Source organism: Pithys albifrons, chromosome 1 (assembly GCF_047495875.1).
Source record: "Pithys albifrons albifrons isolate INPA30051 chromosome 1, PitAlb_v1, whole genome shotgun sequence".
Classification (NCBI taxonomy): domain Eukaryota; kingdom Metazoa; phylum Chordata; class Aves; order Passeriformes; family Thamnophilidae; genus Pithys; species Pithys albifrons.
Genome location: NC_092458.1, coordinates 45,558,278 through 45,579,387, shown reverse-complemented (window position 1 = coordinate 45,579,387; position 21,110 = coordinate 45,558,278). Strand labels below are relative to the sequence as shown.

General features: G+C 38.9%; 1 protein-coding gene and 1 non-coding gene across 14 annotated transcripts in view; both read right to left on the bottom strand.

The window, feature by feature from the left end:
* Positions 1-21,110, bottom strand: part of KLF12 (KLF transcription factor 12) — a 253,225-nt gene that overhangs the window by 107,393 nt on the left and 124,722 nt on the right. The window contains exon 1 of one of the 13 annotated variants that reach the window (XM_071550082.1): positions 12,195-12,256. The exons of the other annotated variants lie outside the window; for them this stretch is intronic. The gene's annotated coding sequence lies outside the window, so the exon portion shown is untranslated. Of the gene's footprint in view, positions 1-12,194; positions 12,257-21,110 lie in introns of those variants that run through there. 13 annotated transcript variants of the gene reach the window in all.
* Positions 7,787-7,859, bottom strand: TRNAE-CUC (transfer RNA glutamic acid (anticodon CUC)). The gene has a single exon. It is a non-coding gene; the product is annotated as a tRNA-Glu (tRNA).

Here is a 21,110-nt window from a genome sequence, read left to right as displayed (position 1 = left end):
TGACATCAAGGAGGGAATCTGGAGTTCTGCTTCCACATTATTTACATAATCACTGGATGAAATCACTGAAGGGTATTTGTAGGCAAAGTGTGAGATAGTGTAAGCCTGTCTTCCTCTAGAACAGTTGGCAACCTCTGCCTTATATGCCAAATGTGGCATAGTTGTGGTCTGTGAATAGCACACAGCAGGAATTAGATGCTAAAATCATCTGTCTTTCACAGAATCAAAATGTCATAAATTACCCGTCTGGTAATACACAGGCAGTTAAAAGAAAAATCCTGCTGAGAATAACACTCTTGAAAATTTGCCTAGCAAGTAAATTCATTTCTCTCTCTCCTGTCCTGTAAATCTTAAAACCTGTAAAGCAGACCAGTTTGAAAAGATGCATCAGAAGATCCCATCTCAGAACACGAGCCTCATAACTGCACCTCATGAATAGAGCTCAGCTCTCCTTGCATGTGTGGAGAGAGACTTGAATCCCTTCAGGCATTGGTGCAAACTGAACACAGGTCTTCCACATCATTAGTGGTTAAGTGACCCGTGCTTCTAAGTCAAAAAGAGCGTGGAAGCATTACCAGCTATTTCTGCACCTTAAAATACGGGGTTTCAGGTCATGTAAAGCAGAGTCTGAGTCACAGCAGTACAAGTTTTAACATCTCAACCACCAGGTCAGATAATCTCAATGGCAGAGACACACCTCACTTCTCGTCCTAGTTCTGACTAGAGGCATGCAGCACTGAGCTGCTCTGCACTTAAGGGGAGCACAAACTCACAAACCAGGTTTTAGGCCTTAGAAAAATACAATACATTATTAATAAAAAACAGTACTGTCCTCCCAATTTTTTTAGTCAAACAGAAGATTTAAGGATTTCACTTTTGACCTCCAGCATTGAAATCCCTACTGATATTGCACGCCTATTTATTTTGCTGTGTAAAGGTTTAGAGAGAAAGGAAAGTCAGATTCACACTTGCCTATGACCAGGTGTCAAAACGACTAGCTGACATGGGCATCATTTAACATGACAACAGTGCTGTGGAAAGACTGTTTATAATCCCATTACAAGACTTTTATAGAATGACTCACTGTTAATAGAAAGCCAGGTGGTCTTCACAGACAGACGAGGTACTTATCATGTTACATGGTAACAAGAACTTTGATATACAAGGGACTATTCCTCAAGTGCACTAAGCATTTCTGAGCACTCTGTTTAACTTCAAATCCAATGACTGTAAGCTTAAGACAGCCATTTATAGTCAACTACTAACTATACAGTGCCTACACAGGATATAATTGATAGCTTTATTGCCTTATTGTCCTGGAATCTAATGACAAGATTGATCATCCTTTTTTTCCCCTTCCCTCCCTTTTGAAACAGTGGTTCTTACAGGGAAGGAAAATAACTGTTTTATTTTACTATCTGTCACAAATATTACATGTTATTAAATTTAAAGGAAGTTCGTGATCATATTGAAAGGTCATCACTTGGACTTTACAATGCCAGCTGTACCAGCCCAAAGACTTAACAGTGGCTGTGGCACATGGAGGAATACAGTAAAGCTGATACACTCATAGATTAAAGAAAGATTTTGCTCGCCAAGATCTAATTGTGTTTTGTATGATGAATACATCATCCTCTAAAATTTGCTTATTTCATTTTATGATGTATTATGTGTTCAGCATAACATTATACAGTGAATCAGCCCAGACATGAGTCCCATGGGAGGTAGGCATCACTTAGAGTGACCAAGGCTGTTGCTGAACCAACTAATGTCACCTATTGTGAGGAAACCACTTTCCAAATGGCCAAGAAGGCCAGCTTACTAACTGATCCACTCAGACTACTAAAAATACATCCAAAAAGGGTTGATAGTTAAAACAGTATGGTTGTCTGGCTGTCAAAAAAACTAAAAAAACTTACTGTGTGAATCTAATGAGGGAAATCTCAGGTTATTTATTCATACTCAGAGTCTCAAAAGAGTAAGAACATTTGTTTAGGCCAGAATTTGCAGACTGCCCTGCTTCAGGCATTGATGCTCTTTTGAAATGCTGGTCATGATGTAACTAAACGTGAAAGATTTAGGAACTTAATAAGGCAAAACAACCAATCTTTTTATAGCATTACATAAGATGTAAATCTAAGAAAAGGAGAATTTTGGCAAGTAAAACTTAATTCATGCTTTGCCTTCATCCTACTTGTCTCCAAAGAGTTCTATATACAGAACAACAAGATGACATATGATCTTAGAAATATTGATTACACACCACAATTATAGTATTTCAAATCTCATGTCCCTTACAGGGTTATGTTGATCACTGTGAGGCTAAAACAGTTACCTCTGCAAAATTAGTTTACCTTGTAACTCTTTCAAGATACAGAAATAACTCTTTAGGACCATAATGCCATACTTGGAATAGCAATTGCATACAACAAAGGTGACAAACACAGTAACTGGTGATGCTTGGAAAGGTATCATTATGTTCAAGATGAGTTCAATAGGCCTCTCCTGCATGGAAGGTTGTGAACAATGTGAGACATTTTTTTCCAGTATTCCCCTTACAGATTAGCTTCATCCAGTAAAACAACTAGCCTGGCAATACTTAAGCAGTCAAATCCTCCTAGGGAACAGATGTTTTCGGATCTTGCCTTCAGTATTTCAGATCTGTCAGAGCGGTCAAATCCATGGCATGTAAATAGTAAGAAGTATGCCACTCATTTTCCTATCACATAAATTTTTGGTAATGACACAGAACACTGTAAAAACTAAGGAAGAATAAAAAGTGACATAAACCAGAAAGCAATTTGAATAGATTAACTGATTCAGTTCATCTAACTCATTAGCTAGAGGATATAAGAAAGAAAGGAAAAACAAGCCCTCTGTTTTAAATTTCCAGAGTCTTGCATTGGTCCTGTAGAGGTGTGTTCATTTACAAACAGGGAAAGACATCACTTGGTAGGGTGATCTTGAAACCACAACCAGCACTGAACCCCGTTACTCAAAAAAAGCAATTAAAATAATGCCAGAATACAATGGCTTTATATATAATATATAATCTGTTTAAATTATCATAACATGGTATTTCTGATATGTTTAATCCAGACAAACGTCCTTCCTTAACAGGTAAGTAGCTTACGACATTTATGAGAGGCACTCAGTTATCAAACATTGTTCCACTTAGTGTTCATGGGTCAACATGCCTCTTGAAATCTTGTTGTGAGTTTTAAGAGTTGGTTTTTCAGTTCATTTTAAGTTAACCAAATAAACTCAATAAAACACTACAGCTTGAAGTCAGTGAACAAACCTACCTCACACAAGACAAAATTCAGAAAAGTTACTGATAGTGAAGTGTGCAAACTACTTTTATTAGGACAATAAGTAATGAATATTTGGAGAGAGTGTATTTTAAATATTGTAAAAAAAACATTAACACCTGTGATCTTAATGGTGTACAACAAACAGGCTTCAAGTAGGGCTACTATTCCCTGATCCTGCATTTGGATGTCTGTAGTGTAAACATTCACATATGTAAGCTACAGGAATTTAATCTTTGCCTGTACTCAGTAGAGCCAGGAGAGGCCAGAGAGCTCCCGGGCTTCCAGCTAAAAAACCTTCCCCCTTATTAACAAGGTTCAAACACCAGCCTATGCACACACACATTGAAATGGGCTAAAGCTAAGGTAAGAAAACACATTCCACAGTGATTCTTCTAATATGCCACCTGTATGATGAACATAGGCAGCTCTCACCAAAAATTACAACATTCAAAAGGATAAGCAAGATTTGAGGTTGGGAGTTGCATACTCAGCCCTTCCCAACTCCTAACTGTAGACCTCAAGGTGCAAAAGGGATAAATAATGAAAAAGGGAAGAAAAGTGTCTCTATAGAAGGACAGTCTCATTCAGAAAGTCTGATTTCCATCTGCCAATATCCCTTTCATTTTGTCCAGATGAACTTTTGGCCAAAGATACATGTGAAGCTGCAGTAAAAATATGAAAAGCTGAGTAAGAAGCAGAAGTAGCACAATGTTACTTATCCAAACTGAACCAGAGCTGACAATAGGATGCGTTAGAAAGACTTACTTTCTGCTTCTTTAACTGAAGCACCATTGGAAGGCTTTTAGAAGGCATTAGACTTTGAAGATGTCCAGAATGCTGAATTCTAACTTCAGCCTGGCTTTCTTAGGAAGGGTATTAATACCTTTAGGGCAACCAAGAGAACCACAGTTATTGAGAATATTTAATACCAGAAACCAGTGAAGTGTTTCAATTTATTCTCAACAGGAAACCCTGAAGTCACCAGCACAATAAAAATATCTCTATAGTAATGAATTACTTTGATAAAATGGAGTAATATCCATTATTTGCATTCATAACAAAGACATTTTTGAACAGGAAAACTAAAAATACATAGGAGATTAGAAAGAATGAGTGGGGCACGTATGAATTGCTGTCTTTTCTGTTTTACAGCGTATCAAAAAAAGTACTGAAAATTAAAAATATTTAATCAGAGCTTGTATTACTGAAGTCACAATTTGTGATTTACATACTATTACTACAGCTATAAAATGCATGGAAAGATAATAAACATGAAACTTGTGTGGTTACTAAATGGCATTGGTGCCTGTGACCAAGTTTAGTTTGGAGCTGAATTAGAGGCATTCAATCAGTCCACCTTGTGAAATAACAGTTTCTGACAAAGTAGATGGCAAACACAAAACCCCAATCTTATTTTTCATTAAACTGATCTCCAATAATGAGCTGCAGCTTTTTCCATGCTTAAACTACCAAGATTACAAAAAAAGAACAGGCATTACTGGGGGACTGCAGACACAGCCTCAAATGTCCCTGAAGCCTTGGGCAGCTACAAGACCACCACCACCACTGTGCTCCAACAATGACTACCTTCATCAATGGTTAACTCTCTCTGCCTGCCATCTGCTTGCACCACAGTCAGAGAGGTGGCAAATGCTTAACGGAGAGGAAACTGATGACTGAGTATTTGGCTGCTATAATCAGTACAGAACTTATTTTTGGGTGATGAATCACCGCTTTTATCCCAGCCACACAGTGCTGGTACATTCACTGCACAGAAAACCTCTTTTATGGAAGGGGCTGGGACAGGGCAATGAACACTCTTGCAAGGGCTACGTCAAAAGACTGCTTTAGGCAGACCAGCAGATCTTATGGTCAAAGCTTGCTGTGTACGATACTGCTCATCATCTTTCACCACCCATACATCAAGCTCTAGGAATACTGGATTACTTGTCTGGAGATCTCCAAAAGTTTATTTAGTTAATAAGGATCATCTTTTCTTTCACAGAGAGTGAAAACAAGATTGAGGATGCAATGAAGCCATGCAAAGTGTCAGTGATGATGTCCAGGGAGAAAGGTGGACCTGCTCCCTTGTGGGCCACATGCATTAAAGTCACGTCACACCACAACAAAAATTCCTGAAGCTCTGTTAAAACATTGAGTGAACTTGAATAGAAAATTGGGGAAAAAATTACTAAACAACGTTTTGATGCACTAAAAATCCCACTCTCCACAAAGCCCTTGACAGCCTCACACCACAGGTTAGCCGGGAGCAGGGCCAGGAGACCTACCCGATGTCATCACAGGCTAGAAATTGCACTCCAGCTACCTTCCAAGCCCACAGAGATGACACGGAGGTGAAGCATCTTTATTTGGCACTACAGTGCACGTGCTCTTCAGTGGTGCTGTAGGTTGTCAAGATTTATTTGCCCTCCTTCCCTTGCCTCTCATTTAGAATCTGGGACTAGTTCAAGGACTGACACAAGCTTTTGGTACATCCTCCACGGTCTCTCAAACACAGATTTCACCACAGGAGCACTCTCAGTCACAGGATAATTACATATAGGTCAGGAACTACTTTCTGTGGCATATCAGCTCTATTGCAAATGACATCCTAATAAAATTGTAACAGATCCACTAACATGTTGTCTCAACATTAAGAGATGTGACAGAGTCAAAGAACATACCACGCACATGTCAGGGCAGTGAATGTGTGAGACCAGTGCTTTTCCTTTTGGTGGAATCCAGAATCCTGAACAAATGCAGCAGGATTTCCTTTTGCTACCCCAAAACAGACACCTCATAATTTAAATACCTGCCTTAGTATTGCCTCCCAAATCACTCGGTCCTTTTCATTTGGCCTTTCAACTGACATCAGCAAGTGACAAGCCTATTTTTATAAGCTCAAGCCTGAGAATGCATCTGCCTGTAATAATGTACACCCCAAATCTGTTCATTTTAGAATCCACCAAAAGGAGTGGAATAGTAATTATTATTTACATAGCGAAATAGACATAAAATGTATTAAAATACATATTTAACTAAGATATTAATGAAAATATTTACATATAATTATATATACAAAAATATGTGTATATATTAATACTATATAATTAATTCAGCTATACATATGAAAATATAACTAAAAAGACATATATTATAAATTTTTGAGACCAGGGCTATTGTTTGAACCACAGAGCTTCTACTGAGTGACATGCAGAACTGAAAAATCTGTATAAAACATTGACTTCATTCAAGTATCTCTTTTTATCTTTTTTTCTCTCTTTGCAAACTATTTAGAGAAAAAAAAAACCAAACTATGAGCACCATTTCTTCCTTTTTACCTAGCTAAGTTTCTATTACTATTCCCTTCAATATCCAATGAACACTTCAGTCTGAGAATTTCCAACTATTTCTACTTATGACAGTTGGTTTTGCACCAGCAAAACCCTAATATCATCCTATCAAGGATCAAAAAAACCCCAGAGAGTGAATTCTAATAAAATCAGCTCTTAATGGCCTTAGATTTCAAGCTGTGCTCATGCATCTGCTCCTTGGGGGCCAATCACTAAAATGCCTTTTTCAGCTCTGGCTTCTTATTTTTCTATTTTCTTCAGAAATTCAGTAGCCACTCACAACATTCAGCAAGAAATATTTTCGTAGCGAATATACAATCTAATGTGGCAACTATTGGCTGGAAACAGATCCCTAATGTACACTGCATATACACTTGTTGCTTCCAACTTGCAATCCGTCTGTGTGCAGAACTGACCTAATGCCACAAGACTACTGATACTCCTAATTTCCACTGTCATTTCTGGAGCATAATTGCAATCAATCATTTGCAATTCAAGTATAATTGAAAGGATATCACAGCAATGTCATACATCACTCTGTAAAGCAATGATGTCTACCTGAAAAACTCTTTATCAATTGTCATGAATCTGAATTTAAACCCTACTCTTATTTTTTAATTATCATACACAACAGTAGTAAGGTTTTCAAAAAACTCACAAAGTTCTACATGATGCTAACGGATACATCAATGCTTTTAGAGTGACTTATTCAAAAACTTCACTACAGAGCCGCAATGCAAATACAGTGAGGTGTTCTGCACTGCAAACTATTCTTTTTGCAAGATAATATCACTGCCCAAAACAAGAATTTAAACAATCAATATATATGTAGGTGTACATATGGCCAAATTTTGCAAACAAAGATTTGGGAAGGACTCTCCCCACGTGGGTGTGCCCTTTGAGCCTGCCCAGTGGATTTTTTAGGTGAGGCTCAGTGTGCGCAGAACTGGCCCCACCGTTTCAGTCCTAAGGTCCATCTGCCACGGCCGAGCGAGCTTGGACAGTGACAGTGAAGTCCTCAGGACTGTCACAACACCCGGTACTAACCGGGGCTGACCCTGCTGAGCATCCGAGATCTGATGGGATGGGATGGCAGGGAGGCATTGAACTGTCAGAGGACGGTCCCACTGAGACTTGAACTCAGGTCCTTGGGATTGAGAGTCCAGAGTGCTCTCCTTTACACCACGGGACCGCCCTATATTCCCTTAGTTTATTGTTAGTTCCAGGCAGTTTGCAGTTACAATTGAAGTTTCAGTCCAGTCGCCTATGAAGAGCCCATAACAGGACTCAGCAGTACTGTAAATGAATTAACCTATACAAGAGATTTCAGTAGTATACACAAAGAACTAAATTTGTAGAAATTGTTTTCTAAGTTCACATATCAGGATAATATTTTGAACAGGACATGTAGACCAAGATGGGGGATTTCAGAATGGATTATCCTTCTGCTATGGAATATTCTACTTCAAAATTTCCATAGAAACAGTAAAAACCTTCTTGAACTGCTATCAGGCTACCACCACTATTAGTATCTCAAACACCTGATCTCACATTTATGAAACTCATACAAATCTTTTGGCACCATAACAGAGTGAGGGTGCCTGACATCTTGCATCCTGAGGTATAAAAGCTTCAGAGAAAAGAGTAGGGCCAATGCTACAGCTGGAAAAATACAATTTGCTTTTTTTTTTTAAATTCATTAGCTACATCTGTGACTGTATACACATCTTTGAGAGACTGATAGAATTACAGACCTAATCTACATATCTAGTTACGTATAAAAATCCCCTTTGTTCAATGCAAATTGGGAATGCAAGTGTTGTGGTGAGTATGGAACGCAGTCTGCTTACTATAAAGCAGAGGTTTACCTACAAGCCATGTCCATCTGTCTTTCTGCTTCTTCCCTCTCCTCCTCTGCCATGTACATGGCCACCACCAGTGTAAAATCAAAGATGACCATTTCTCAACCAGCCTGTCAAACAGCCACTGCTGTGCTGTAGCTGGTTAATCAAATGCATCCCTTTTGAAACCTACATGCAGGCACTTCATCTGCCACTTCAAATTAGTGACTTTGAATATTCAGGTCCATTTGCAAGCCACAGTCTGTCCCAATCCATTATCACATGACACTTGGTCAGCAAGCAGATTGTAAATTAACATTTCCATCTTCTGCTGTAGCCTTTTAGTCATAGTAATTACAATAAAATCTCTTTAAGCAGCAGACTCATAAAATAACCAAGATGGATGTCTTTTATTTGAGGAAGACCTTGTGATACACATTACATCACCAGCTGCAGGGGGAGAATATCCGTCTCTGCTAAGGTAGCAAAGCAGGAAGCTTTCTCGCACTCAAGCCAGGACCAGCTATTTGAGTTCATCGGTGATGCAATGCCTTCTGCTGCAATTAAATTGAAACAAATTACATATTTCTAGTTTTCTTTCCTATTCTCAGTGTATTTCCAATGATTTTAATAACACAATTTCACAAAATGCCTGTAGATCACCTAAGCAAAGACAGACGTGCTCTCTAATACCACTTCTTCAATGCTCAAGGCAGCCTTTTAAACAGGGCTTATAATTAGGAACACTTTTGATGGCGAAATTGGGCCTCCACTGTTAATCAAAGGACCAAAGACACCCCTTAGCATGCATAATTCCACACTTCTTTGTTTCAGGGAAACCTTGACAGGAAAATAATGGTTCCTTCGATTTCTTTCTTCTCTGTCAGTTAACCAGGGAAGGTTATTCTGCTCCAGCCTTCCAACTGCTGCAGCACAAATTACTGGAGGGGGAAGGAGTCAAAGGCACATACTTCCCAGGAAACCTTCTGCATGTCTTTTGCACTGGGGGTGAATGAACTGACTTAGGCAAAAGGCCTTTGCCAGAACCTACAGTTCCAGAGCAAGTTAAGTGCTCGTCTAAAATTCATAAAAATTATGGGCAACTGAAACAGTCTGTCTCTCAAACCAACCCTATTTCTCATTCTTCAGATTTCCCCAAACATGATCTCTGCTCAGACCCAGCTAATCTCAGGCGTACAGCATGGCCAAGACTCTTAAAAGGCTTGATAGACCTGAAAACAAAACACAGCATGGTTTTGCAAGCTTCTGTGTTGAAATGAGCTCCACCTTTGAGAAATCTTCCAAGGCTACCAAATGACTCCACTTCCAAGCAAAATCCTTAGGTTTATAGGGCACATCTAAGTTCCCAACGTGTAAACCTAGTTGGTACTCAAGACACGAGAATTTCTGCTAACAGGAAAATTAATCAATCAAATGGTGCACAAAAACTAACAGTGAAAATGTATGCAAGCAGAAGAAATCTGAGAAGCTTTGCTCTGGCTCAATCTTCAAGACAGGGCAAATAGTTCCTGATCCCACTTTTTAGTGTTTTGATCCTCTCATTGATTTATGCACCAGAGAAAGTAAACAAGTTTAATCTTCAGACAGTTATTGAAATCGCTGCAACTAAAGCAGTAAAAAGACCTTAGAAATAAACCATCTTCATTTGCAAAAGCTTTTAATACTTGCAAATTTCATTAATCTTTCTTTTTATAAGATGCAAGTCATATCTAAAAATTATCAAACTCATAAAGACAGAAGTTGTAGGGCAATCTCAGCCATGAGATAAATGCTCTCAAGATGTCACTTGTCAAAGAGGCTGTCTTAGTTACAGGGGCTGGGACCAGTTTATCACTATAGGGGTGTAACCAAAACTGTATTCTATACCCTCTAGCTCATTTCTGATAAACTGTTAACAATGGATCGTCTGCAGCATCTGCTCAGGGCACACTTGACACCTCACACTGTGTGTTAAAGAACCCTGTGACACAGGGAAGTGTTTGTCTGTCTTCACACCAGTGACTCAGCTGTGATAACTCCCCTCTGGGAGGCATTAGCACCTTCATATGCAGTCTGATAGGTATCTCTGCTAATGGGCCATTAGGGACTAGCACAATAGGCAGTTGCAACGACCTAGACCATCAAAGATTCCAAAAATATCCCCCAATTCAGTTAAATCACCCACTGTGAAACTCCCTGCCCTGGGTGAGGTACTAGGCATACCCACATGGACCTGAGGGTATATAAAATTTGGGTTTGGGACTTCTGGTACCATTTGTCAGATCCAGAGTACAACCAGAACCTCAACAATACTGTGACTGCCATTCTCTACAAGACTGCAATCATTACTTTGACAGAACTGCAACCATCATCCTTACCAACAGGTTTCCTTTCTTTTTATTTTGTACTCAGAGGAACCACATAGCACTCAGCACAGGGGCTAATGAACACCATTATGTTCATGTCCCAGGTTCCTGGGTTATACATCTATTTTTGTGGGTCAAAACCAGTTTTTCTCTCTATTGTTGTATTTATTATAATCTTTTTAGCAAATTGTAACTCTGACTTGTAATCTCTTTTGAGTTGGTTCATTTCTCCCATCCGTTTACCTTTTAACTAGCACAGAGGCTTGTAAATAATACAGACATCGCCTCACTGCAGCTCTATTCCCTCTGTGCTATACCCATGTGCCTCCCCCATACATAACATTCATAATTCACTGAATTTACAGTCTTATTAGGAAAGGATCCATTTAAAGAAAACTCCAACATGAATTTTACATCAGTTTGTTCCTTTGGGTATTCCAGTATTCTTCAAAGAGAATGTGTCAGTAATTAATGCAGGTTCATAAGTTTCTTCCTAGGAGTCAGCCCACATATGTGGTTTTGTCCAACAGGAAATGTCCCTCAGCAAAACCCTGAGGAGCACTGGGATCACTGTTAGCTCCCAAGTGGACCATCAGCCACTTCAATGTAATTGTCTAGAAGTCCTTCTGAAAGAAGTATGGTCTTTATTTCTCATTCTTCATACAGAACTTGATATGATCTACATACCTCCTATCCTGACATAGTTTATTTCTTTACTGGTTTTGTATTTCTCCTGCACTACCCAACTTGGTATTAAAAGCCAAGTGAAAAAGTTCCTTAAGTAACTGAAATATGTAATATGATTTGAGGAAATGTGACAAAGTTTCTGAAGAGAACATCAATGCCATCTTCTCGTCAGAACCAAACAGCAGTAGTGGGAACTACAGTCAATTCCTTCTGGTTTGTAGGCACAGAGGGACAAGAACTGCACTCACAGGTGATGCCACAGAAAGACATCTGGTGACACAAATGCCAAAGAAGAAAGAAAACCTGAGGTAAAAGATACAGAATTGCTAGTTACAGCAGCAGCTAAATCCATTTCTATCAAACACCATCATGTGGCTCTTAGAGTAGACTCTAAGGCACAGAATTACAAGGTATCTTGGAGGGCTGCAGCAAGTCACATTTTTAGTTTTAAATCAGATAACATTATAAAGACTACATCCCTAAAGACCATTCCCACACATTAAACATTATCTCTTGCCACCCACAGAGATCATATGGCACAGCCTCTCCTTGCTCTGCTCTGCACTCTGTACTTAAACCATAATACAAGCATGGTCTTTTCACTAGCTCCCCACCCTCTACCCCTGAAACTACCTTCTCATCCAGAATTACTGATTCACACTGTTATGCAATGTCTTCCAAAACTCTGACTTTCTTCGCAGACGTTCTAGTTGAACCACTGGACCAGCAGGAAGGAGAGTAAATTTGATACCAGAACATCTCTGCCAAGCAGAAAACAATTTTTAAATTAGCAGCTGTTTTTAATCACTATCAACACTCTGAGGGCAACAGGGTTTTATTCTGATCTCGGCTACAGTCACAGCTAGGAGAAAGAGCTACTATTATTTTGAAACTGAAAGCTTCACAAAAATTAGATGACGTTCTTGATGGATTTTTTTTCATGCATAATCAAATATTATAATCACAGCCACAGTCAGGGGACAAGGATTAAAATTTTCCTTTTAAGTTGGGAAGTATACAGTGTAAATGCTGAAGATTCAAGAGCAAACACATTCAGATATTCCCTGTGCTCTGGTGAAAGTGTTCAACCAAGTCTGTGCACCAAGAATCCAGAAGCTTGTTTGCAAAGGCAATCCAAACCCAAAAGAACTTTCATGGATTACACTTGTTGAGTTTCTCACAACTTTTCTATGTCAAAGGTGCTTTAAAGAAAAAGAGGAGTGTTCCTGTAACAGTCCATTCAAGAATGTAGAAAGTTTGAAAAAAAAACACAAACAGGTAAGCAAGCAAACAAAAAAATACCTGGACATCTTGTCTGTACTCAGTAGCTTTCTTTCAAAAAGAAAGGAATGTCATGACATATGCTCCTCAGATTCCTTCTTTTAGGGCCTCCCTCATTTTTCCTCCCTCCTCCCTGACATAGAAAGATTATATGGGGTCCTAGTAAGTTAAACATACTGGTTCAGTATTTTTCTATTACCTTCCATTAGGCAACATTTGTCAAGCTAAATTTTAAACACAATATAGCTACAATCCTGTAAACAAGATTTCAGGTTTTGACATTAGAACCCCACTCATCGTAAAGCTGGCATCCTTGCAAAAACTAGATTGTGAACTCAGATTCACACAGTACAGCAAAGCCCACTAACACATAAAGATGTGTTATCTCCATGCACCTCTTTAAAAATTGTGTATTTTCCACAGTACCATCATTGTTCAGGCACTTTCAACTGACCCTTTGCTGACTAAGTATCATTTTCTCTGCTACTTCCTAGAAGTAATAAACACAGTTCATTCAGGTAACAGATGCCTTGCACTTTGACACTGTTCAGAAAACTATTACAGTGACTGCTACAGAAAAGTATCTTAAAATGAAGGTCCTCTTCAACAGACTTTGAAACTATCTGAGCTTTAAAATGCAAGTGTATGAAGCTCATTTTCCTTGTAACACTTGAAGCTGAGCAGTTACCTTAAATGACCCAGCAAACAGTAAAATGCCAAGCAGCATTTCTCTGAATTGGACATGCACAGCCAGCACAGAATGTGCAAAACAGCAAGGGCAGCACACAGCACTTGAAAGAAAAATGTTGGCGTTTTGTTTGTTTGGTGGGGGATTTGGGGGGTAGGGTTTGGAGGGGGGGGGGGTGTTGAGTTGCAAGCAGTTACTACATTTGCTTTAAGCACCTAAAACACAACAGCAGATCAGAGTTAGGTGAAAAAGAATGCCTGACACAGCACTTTTGTTTTCAAACACTATTTAAGAAAAGACTTAAAAGTGCTCACAGACCCAGAGTGTCCAAGGCCCCTCATTTTGCTCCAGCACTACTCCAACAGTAACATCTGTTTATAACTCTGCCTTGATGTTAACAAGCACACCACATATATCACTGCCCCTTTTTTTATTAGAATTATGACAGGGATATACAAACAAGGCATACAAAAAATTGTATTTCTCTAACACCTGTGAAGTACAAGGAAGCAAGCAATACAACTCATAGTGTCACATTCAAATGCCTCAGCTTTGGTCACATACAACTTCTAGGCATCAAAATCCTTCAGAAAAGCCCTCCTGCACTGTTCTGTGTCTGATGGCAAGTATGGGGAGTTTAAAAAAATATGTATTAAGCCACACTTCTGCTGAAGAACACTTGGAAAATAAACCAAAACAGCCATGTTCTCAAATACAAAATTTTTGCACTGATTTGTCTACAGTATGAACAACTCAGGTCTTTTTAGGGTTTAGGGTGAGCTGGAAACTGAACCAGCTCCTCCAAGAAGGGGTTCCTGTCCTGTGTTAGAATTTCCTACACCACAATGCAATACAAATCTAAACTGCAACTGCAAACACCGCTAGGGGAGGAAGGACTATATGGTTGTGCAACATCACTCACCTTGTCTAGAGATGCCAGAGATTATAGCAGCATCAGTCACTGTATCTGTGCTTGCACAAGGCGCAGAGGCTGAGGCAGGTGTCTCCTTCATTCTCCACCCAGTTTACAAAGAAAAGCTTTACAAATAAAGTTTGGGTTGGTTTGTCTGCTTTTTTTTTTATTTCTATTAAAAACGAACACATGAATCAGCCCTTACACCATTAAAAAACTGTGTTCAACATGAGACATGGTTAAAAGCAAGCACTTCAACTTGTCACTCAACTCAGAGACTGACTAGCCTCAAGCAAGTACCTCAGGATCTCTCCTTTATCGCCTTTAGAACTGCACTTCAAACAAAATAGACAGCCCCCAGGAATCTCCTTCTAATTATCGCAAGGTGGAATTAAGCAAAAAATAGTTGTCAGGCTCGGAAAAAATAAATGAAACAAAAAGCTCTTGTTCACAAGACTACAAGAAAAGCCCCAGCTGTTTGCAAGACCACTGTTTTTCTCTTCTCCCAACAGATACAATTTGGAATTAAGTTAATAAACAACAAAAAAGTCTTTTTCAGGAGATGCTAAAATGATGACAAAAAAAGAAACAGAAAAGCTAAAGTACTTGCACAACTGTATTTATCTTTTGTCTGTCTTCTATGTCTTTTTGAGTTAGGGCAGTTTTTTGTAAAATGCTGTAGAAAGTCAGCACTGCTCTTCAGTTTTTGTCAAGTTTCAGCTATTGATTAGGCATTGGCAAAGCTTTGCAGAGACAGGCTAGCAATAAATCAAAGGTTCGTATGCTGATGTCTTGAGGTACATATAGACATTCCTCTGCTTTTACCAGATTTTCTATTATTGGGCCGGTGTATTCTTGCTCTCGTCTCAGCTGAGATCATTTATCACAAAGTAATATGCAAAATGCCTCTCCATCAATATGAACAGAAGAGCACTGTACCGTATTATTCATGCAAGATATAATAAAAAAAATAAATTCACAAATCTATTTGCTACATTTCTCCTCCCCTCTTACTCACTGTTTACCTAGCTGCCAAAACCACTACATTTCAAATGCAGACATGAACCTTACCATGAATAACAACTAACATCTTCTGACTGAGCTAAAATTTAAAATGTCAGTTCCAGGCAAACAAGTGAGCAAAAATCATGAGGGCATAATTTATTAACACTTTAAAATGGACCACTGCTAAGTTTTTTCCTCTAGTAATGACAGAGTTGGCCCCTAATCAGACATGTGCACACTACAGGGAGTTATAGGATCACCCTAATTCTGACAGCTGATTAAGGTTTATACATTTGCTTCAGTTTTTAACTGAAATCGAAGCAAAACATAACACACACACACACACCCATATTCTAAGGTAACAGTGACAGACTACATCCTAAAACATTTGCAAAGGATGCCCTGTCCCTCATAACAATGAACAATCCCTTTGTAAAAGATCACAGCAGCAGAGAAACATAAGGCTACATGTGATATTAAGGCAGAAACTCATGACTTTTGTTGTCCTGAAAGTTGAACCAGATATATTTAGAAAGGTTTGTTTAATTTAATGTTAAAACTCTGAGAACTAGGGTTTTACAACCTCAGGAAGCAACCTCTTAAGCATGCTTAGCTATCATCAAAGTTACATGTTTTTCCCTTGGAAAACTAAACCTTCTCATCACAGGCTCAAAGAAAATGAAATCTTTCTTTTTGCCTATAAACAGCCTTTTCAAAAATTTGAATGCTACCCTTTTTTCTCCTTTCCATACTAAATAAATGTTTGTCCATCAAGCTTCTTCTATCCAATTAATTTATGCTATGCATTTACTGACTTGATTTCCCATTCTAAATTAGTCACTTATCTGTACTGATCTTCCAATTAATAATTCTGGATGTCACCTCCATCTTAACTGATTTCAGTCTAGTCTTCTATAATGCTTGCTGTCCAGCTTGAAGTTCACAGGCTTTCTTGTCTTGGTCCCAGCAAGGACAGGGTTAATTTTTGCAGTAGCCACGAATAGTCAAGACCAGGATCCAAAGGGTATTTTATAGCACCTCACATTGATGCCAGAGTGGGGAAGGAAGTCTCTTCCCCAGAGAAGGGGTTCCTTCCAGTCAAGTAAGTGTGGTGCTGGTTCTGAGCCAGAGGGAGCAGTCCAGGTGTCATGGCTGCAATCGGGTCATGCTCCAAAGTCAGCATTTTCTGCATGTGAATTGCTCACTTCTCCTCCATACTTTTGTTACTAGTATTATTGTTGTTACTCTTCATTTTCTTATCTCATTGTTCATTTTCTTATCTCATTGTTCTCATCTCAGCATGTGATCTTTGCCTTTTGTGCCCCAAGTTCTCCTCTCTGTCCCACTGCACAAGAGATGGGAGAGCAATTGGTGCTTGGTTCCAGTGAGAGTACTAAACTGCAGAATACCATTCCTAAACCACAACCATTTGTATATCCACAAGGAGAGAGTGGGATCTTACAGTTTATAACAAATACATATGGGAGGGAGTAGAGAAGACAGAGACAGATCCTTTTCAGTGGTCCCCAATGAACAGACAAGAAGCAATGGCATAAACTGAAACACAGAAAATTCCATTTAAACATATGAGAAGAAACCTCTTTATTATGAGGATGGTTAAACACTGGAACAAGTTGCCCAGAAAGGTGCAGCCTCCATCCTTGGAGATATGCAAACATGGACTGGATACAGCTTTGAGCAACCTGTTCTGGGTGGTCCTGCTTGACCAGAGGGCTGGACCAGACCATATCCTGAAGTACCAGCCTGCCCCCAACTACCCTTTGATCCTGTGGTTATGTTCTACTGCATCCTATTATCCATAAGGTGATAACTGCCAAGATCCATCCCTCGCCAGACAACCAGCACCATTTACCCTATTTGTTTGCGGACATCCACAGAGCTGGCTTGTGTATGTTTGCAGTCATCCACATAGCAATCATTTTACATACTCTACAGATCTCCAAATTGGTTTTGAGATGTTGCCTATGATTTTAATCAAAGCCTTAGTAAAGTCGCAAAGAAACATCTGGATTGTTCCTCCATCCCTACTGAGCTTCAGTGTCACCAAATCACTATATCAAGCAATCATTTCATAAAATCCATTTCACAAGCTCGCTATATTCCATCCTTACATTTGCTTTTGTCCTCAGTACTGTAACCAACTAGAAGACTATGAGCTGTATTACAAAAGTGTCATAAAACGTCCAGCATACACTTATTCATGACCACTTCCTTCTGTACAGTTATATGTCTGAGCATCTTTCATGGTGCCAAATTTGTATGACTCATCTGCAATCACAAGACCTTTCTTTTTTCTGTCTTTCAAGAATATATTCTCTATGTGCCCTCTTTTCGATCTTACCTGTCCTTTACAGTTTTTACAAGGTAATTTTTTGCAGAGTCAAAACTGCTTCAATTAGCTGCTTGGGTAGAACAGAAGAAACTTCATGCTAAGCTTACAAACCTGAACATTTCTAACTCATTAAAGAGTCCTTTTTACCTGTTCTTTCTTTTTTCTGCCCCATATTCCTTCCACCTTGCTGTTAGCGTCAACAGTGCTACACTGTTGATCCCAAGAAAGACAGAAGGCAGATAGATAAGTATTCTATCTTCTGTCATGCATTATTTTCTCACCTTCTCCTTTAGAGTCTTTGTCTCTCTCCGTTTACAGAAGCTTTTTGCTATTTACAAAACCTTACTTTGTTGTGCATTACATCCCTTACTATCCACAGCTCTGCAGTTTTTAATTTATCCAGCATGCTTTTAATGTTCTTTTATCTTTAATAATCATAGTGCTGAAAGAGTTCAAAACCATTTCTCCCCATCCTCCCCATACTGGCTGTTCAGATAGTTCACTCTTGGATTAGCCAACAGTCTCAAATTAAGTCTTAACTTACCTGCAGAGAGAAACTGCTAAATGATCTCAGGTTTTTAATATTCTTTTGTAACTGTATTTCAAAGCTGCACTAAACAAATCAGTCAGAGAGCATCAGCCAAGCAGTACACCCACGTTCACAACCTTTCTTTACCTAATGGTAATTACAGATTGTACTACAGACAGCCTTTAATAAACAGCACCAGGTTCAGAAGGAAGACATCTGTAGGGACCTTTCTGTTGCCATGGAAATATCTTCAGGCCAAGCTGTCTTTAGCTTCACACATTACCTCCATATTAACCTATCATTATGCTTTTCTTTGGGTATTAGTACAAATTATGGACTAACTCACTACAATCAGAGTATTATAAATGATAATTATGTCTGACTTTAAGAAATTGGAAAGGAGAAGGGAGTCACAAATGCTATACAAAAGGGTAACTTCCTGGACTTCCAGATAAACTAAGTATTTGCCTGATATCGCATGGCTTTTATTCCATGAAGTCTTTAATATTTGCAGTTTGCATCAGCAACTGGGTTAAATCAGGGCTTGCAGTAACCACTAATGCACTTCCTGAAGGCTAGTGACCAATTCACAACTGAATTTTTTTTCACATCATTACAAAAGTCTAGATGAAACTTAAGTTGTGCAAGCTCAAAATATTAAACAGATGATTACTTTCTGAGACTCTGTGATTAACGCAGTAACAATCATGAATGCAATAAACAGCAGTAACAAATGGTGTGGAACTCCAGAGTGACAGGCACAATAAATGTGTACAACAGACACTGACACGGAGGACCTCTTGCTTTGAAGGATCCCAAAATATTTTGCAACTATGTACACATAACACTGAAGAAATGCAGTCATCTCAAAGAGTAGATGGTATTAAGCAACTTGCAAACAGCATATAGCGTAACAGGGACATCTTTAACACCCACACAGAATAAACACAATCTCAGTTTTTAAGATCTCATCCAAAACACTCCCACAGAGCCAAGTGTATGGTATTCAATTTACTTATCTCATATAAATGAAGCAAGAAATTAACCCTGATAAGATATGAACCATTGGTCTCGAGAAGAGGGATCCAAGTTTGAAAGTTAAATTGCTCATAATTACAACAGCATTTTGACTGCTTCTCTAAAATTACACAGGATATAAATGACAATGTTCCTTATTCTGACAGTATCTCATATTGTCAATAAGTTTTAAACAGAAAATCAATTACAAGTTTAACCTACCAACTTCAATTGTGACACTGATTTTTGTCAACAAGTACCTGGTGATAGACTTTTGAAGATAGTCATCAAGTTTGCTGCCCGAAGGAGCACAGGCAACCTCTTACACATGAACTGAATGACATAGCTTGAAACACAAGAAAAACAGACTTAGAGAATTACAGGAAATATAAAGCTAAGGCTCGCTGATGCTTACCTAGTGTGAACCACACCTGTTAGCAAAAAGAATGAAGTGGGGTTTGTCAGATAAAGAAAATCATAACAAAAATATTTTCTATGTAAGTTTTTTCTATATTTTTCTAATACCTTGTAACTGCAAAATTAAAAACAAAGTGTTTTTCTTAGGCTGTCTAGAGCGTGAACATTAATTTAGGTTCTATTTTTGAACTGCTGATTCACATAAATCTATGGAAATCTATGCACAGACACCAGAAAATTTGATTGTTACTGTGAAGTATCACTGAGTTCAGTCAACAATTTAAAACATCTATTTTCATAATAAAAGACAAGGTTTCCTCTTTTTTCCTACATCTTTCTTTTGCTTCTTCTTGATCTTATTCCCTCCAATCAAAAAAACCAAAACCCTCTTGAAAAGAGTAAGTAAAGGGATATATGCAAGCTGTAAAATAATAAATACGAAAGAACAGGCTTTCAGGCTTAAAATCTTCACATAATAACAACAAATGGCCTAGGTACCACCAGACAAAGAATTAACTTACCATCCTGGTGTTTCTAATAAAAAGCAGCATTTGGACTACACTAATGCAAACTGACATTAAAACCTGATGTTACAAGAGGCAATAGTCGCAACTCCATCCTGTGGGGGGATGGCTGTGTGTATCCCTGAAGGAAAGCAGTTTAGAGTACTCCCTTAAAGAGAAGAGAGCTACCTGTAGTGTGTGTGGTGTCTTGTGACCAATGGGATGCTTCTGTGTATGTGAGGTGAATTGGTTGACCAATAATGTCATGACATGTTAGATAAGAAGATATAAAAGGTATTGGTGTTACTAAACTCTTGTAAGCCTTCTGATCAAGACTTCTGATGCCTGCTGTGCCTGAGCTCTTCTGATCGCCATTCACGCTTTCTCCTTGTTTGAGATAAGGGGATCCCAATACCATCCTACCCTCAACTTGCCTCCTCTTTCATGCTGCCATAGGGACTTGCACAGCAGCACCAAGGAAATGATGAATTGAAAGTCATGTCTTTCCCCCCCAAAATTATTCATTTTTATTGTATATCCATTCCTCGACCTAATGGACTAGGAACACTGCTTAGGGATGAGGACGGAGCTTGGAGTCAACCGAAAAGACAAGGTGGGAGGACAGTGAATACTGGCAGCAGTACTGACTTATGCTGTGGGGTGGTGCTGATGATGAAATGCAGTGGAGGTCTGAGGGCAATGTAAAAAGGACACTGACATCTGACCGAGCAGTCGGAGTCCTGTGTAATCAACTCAGTTTAGTGGTGCCTTCTGTCAGTAATCCTGCTGGCATCAGCAGGACCATGCACAGATGACTTCATTGTACCATTGTCCCTAAAATGT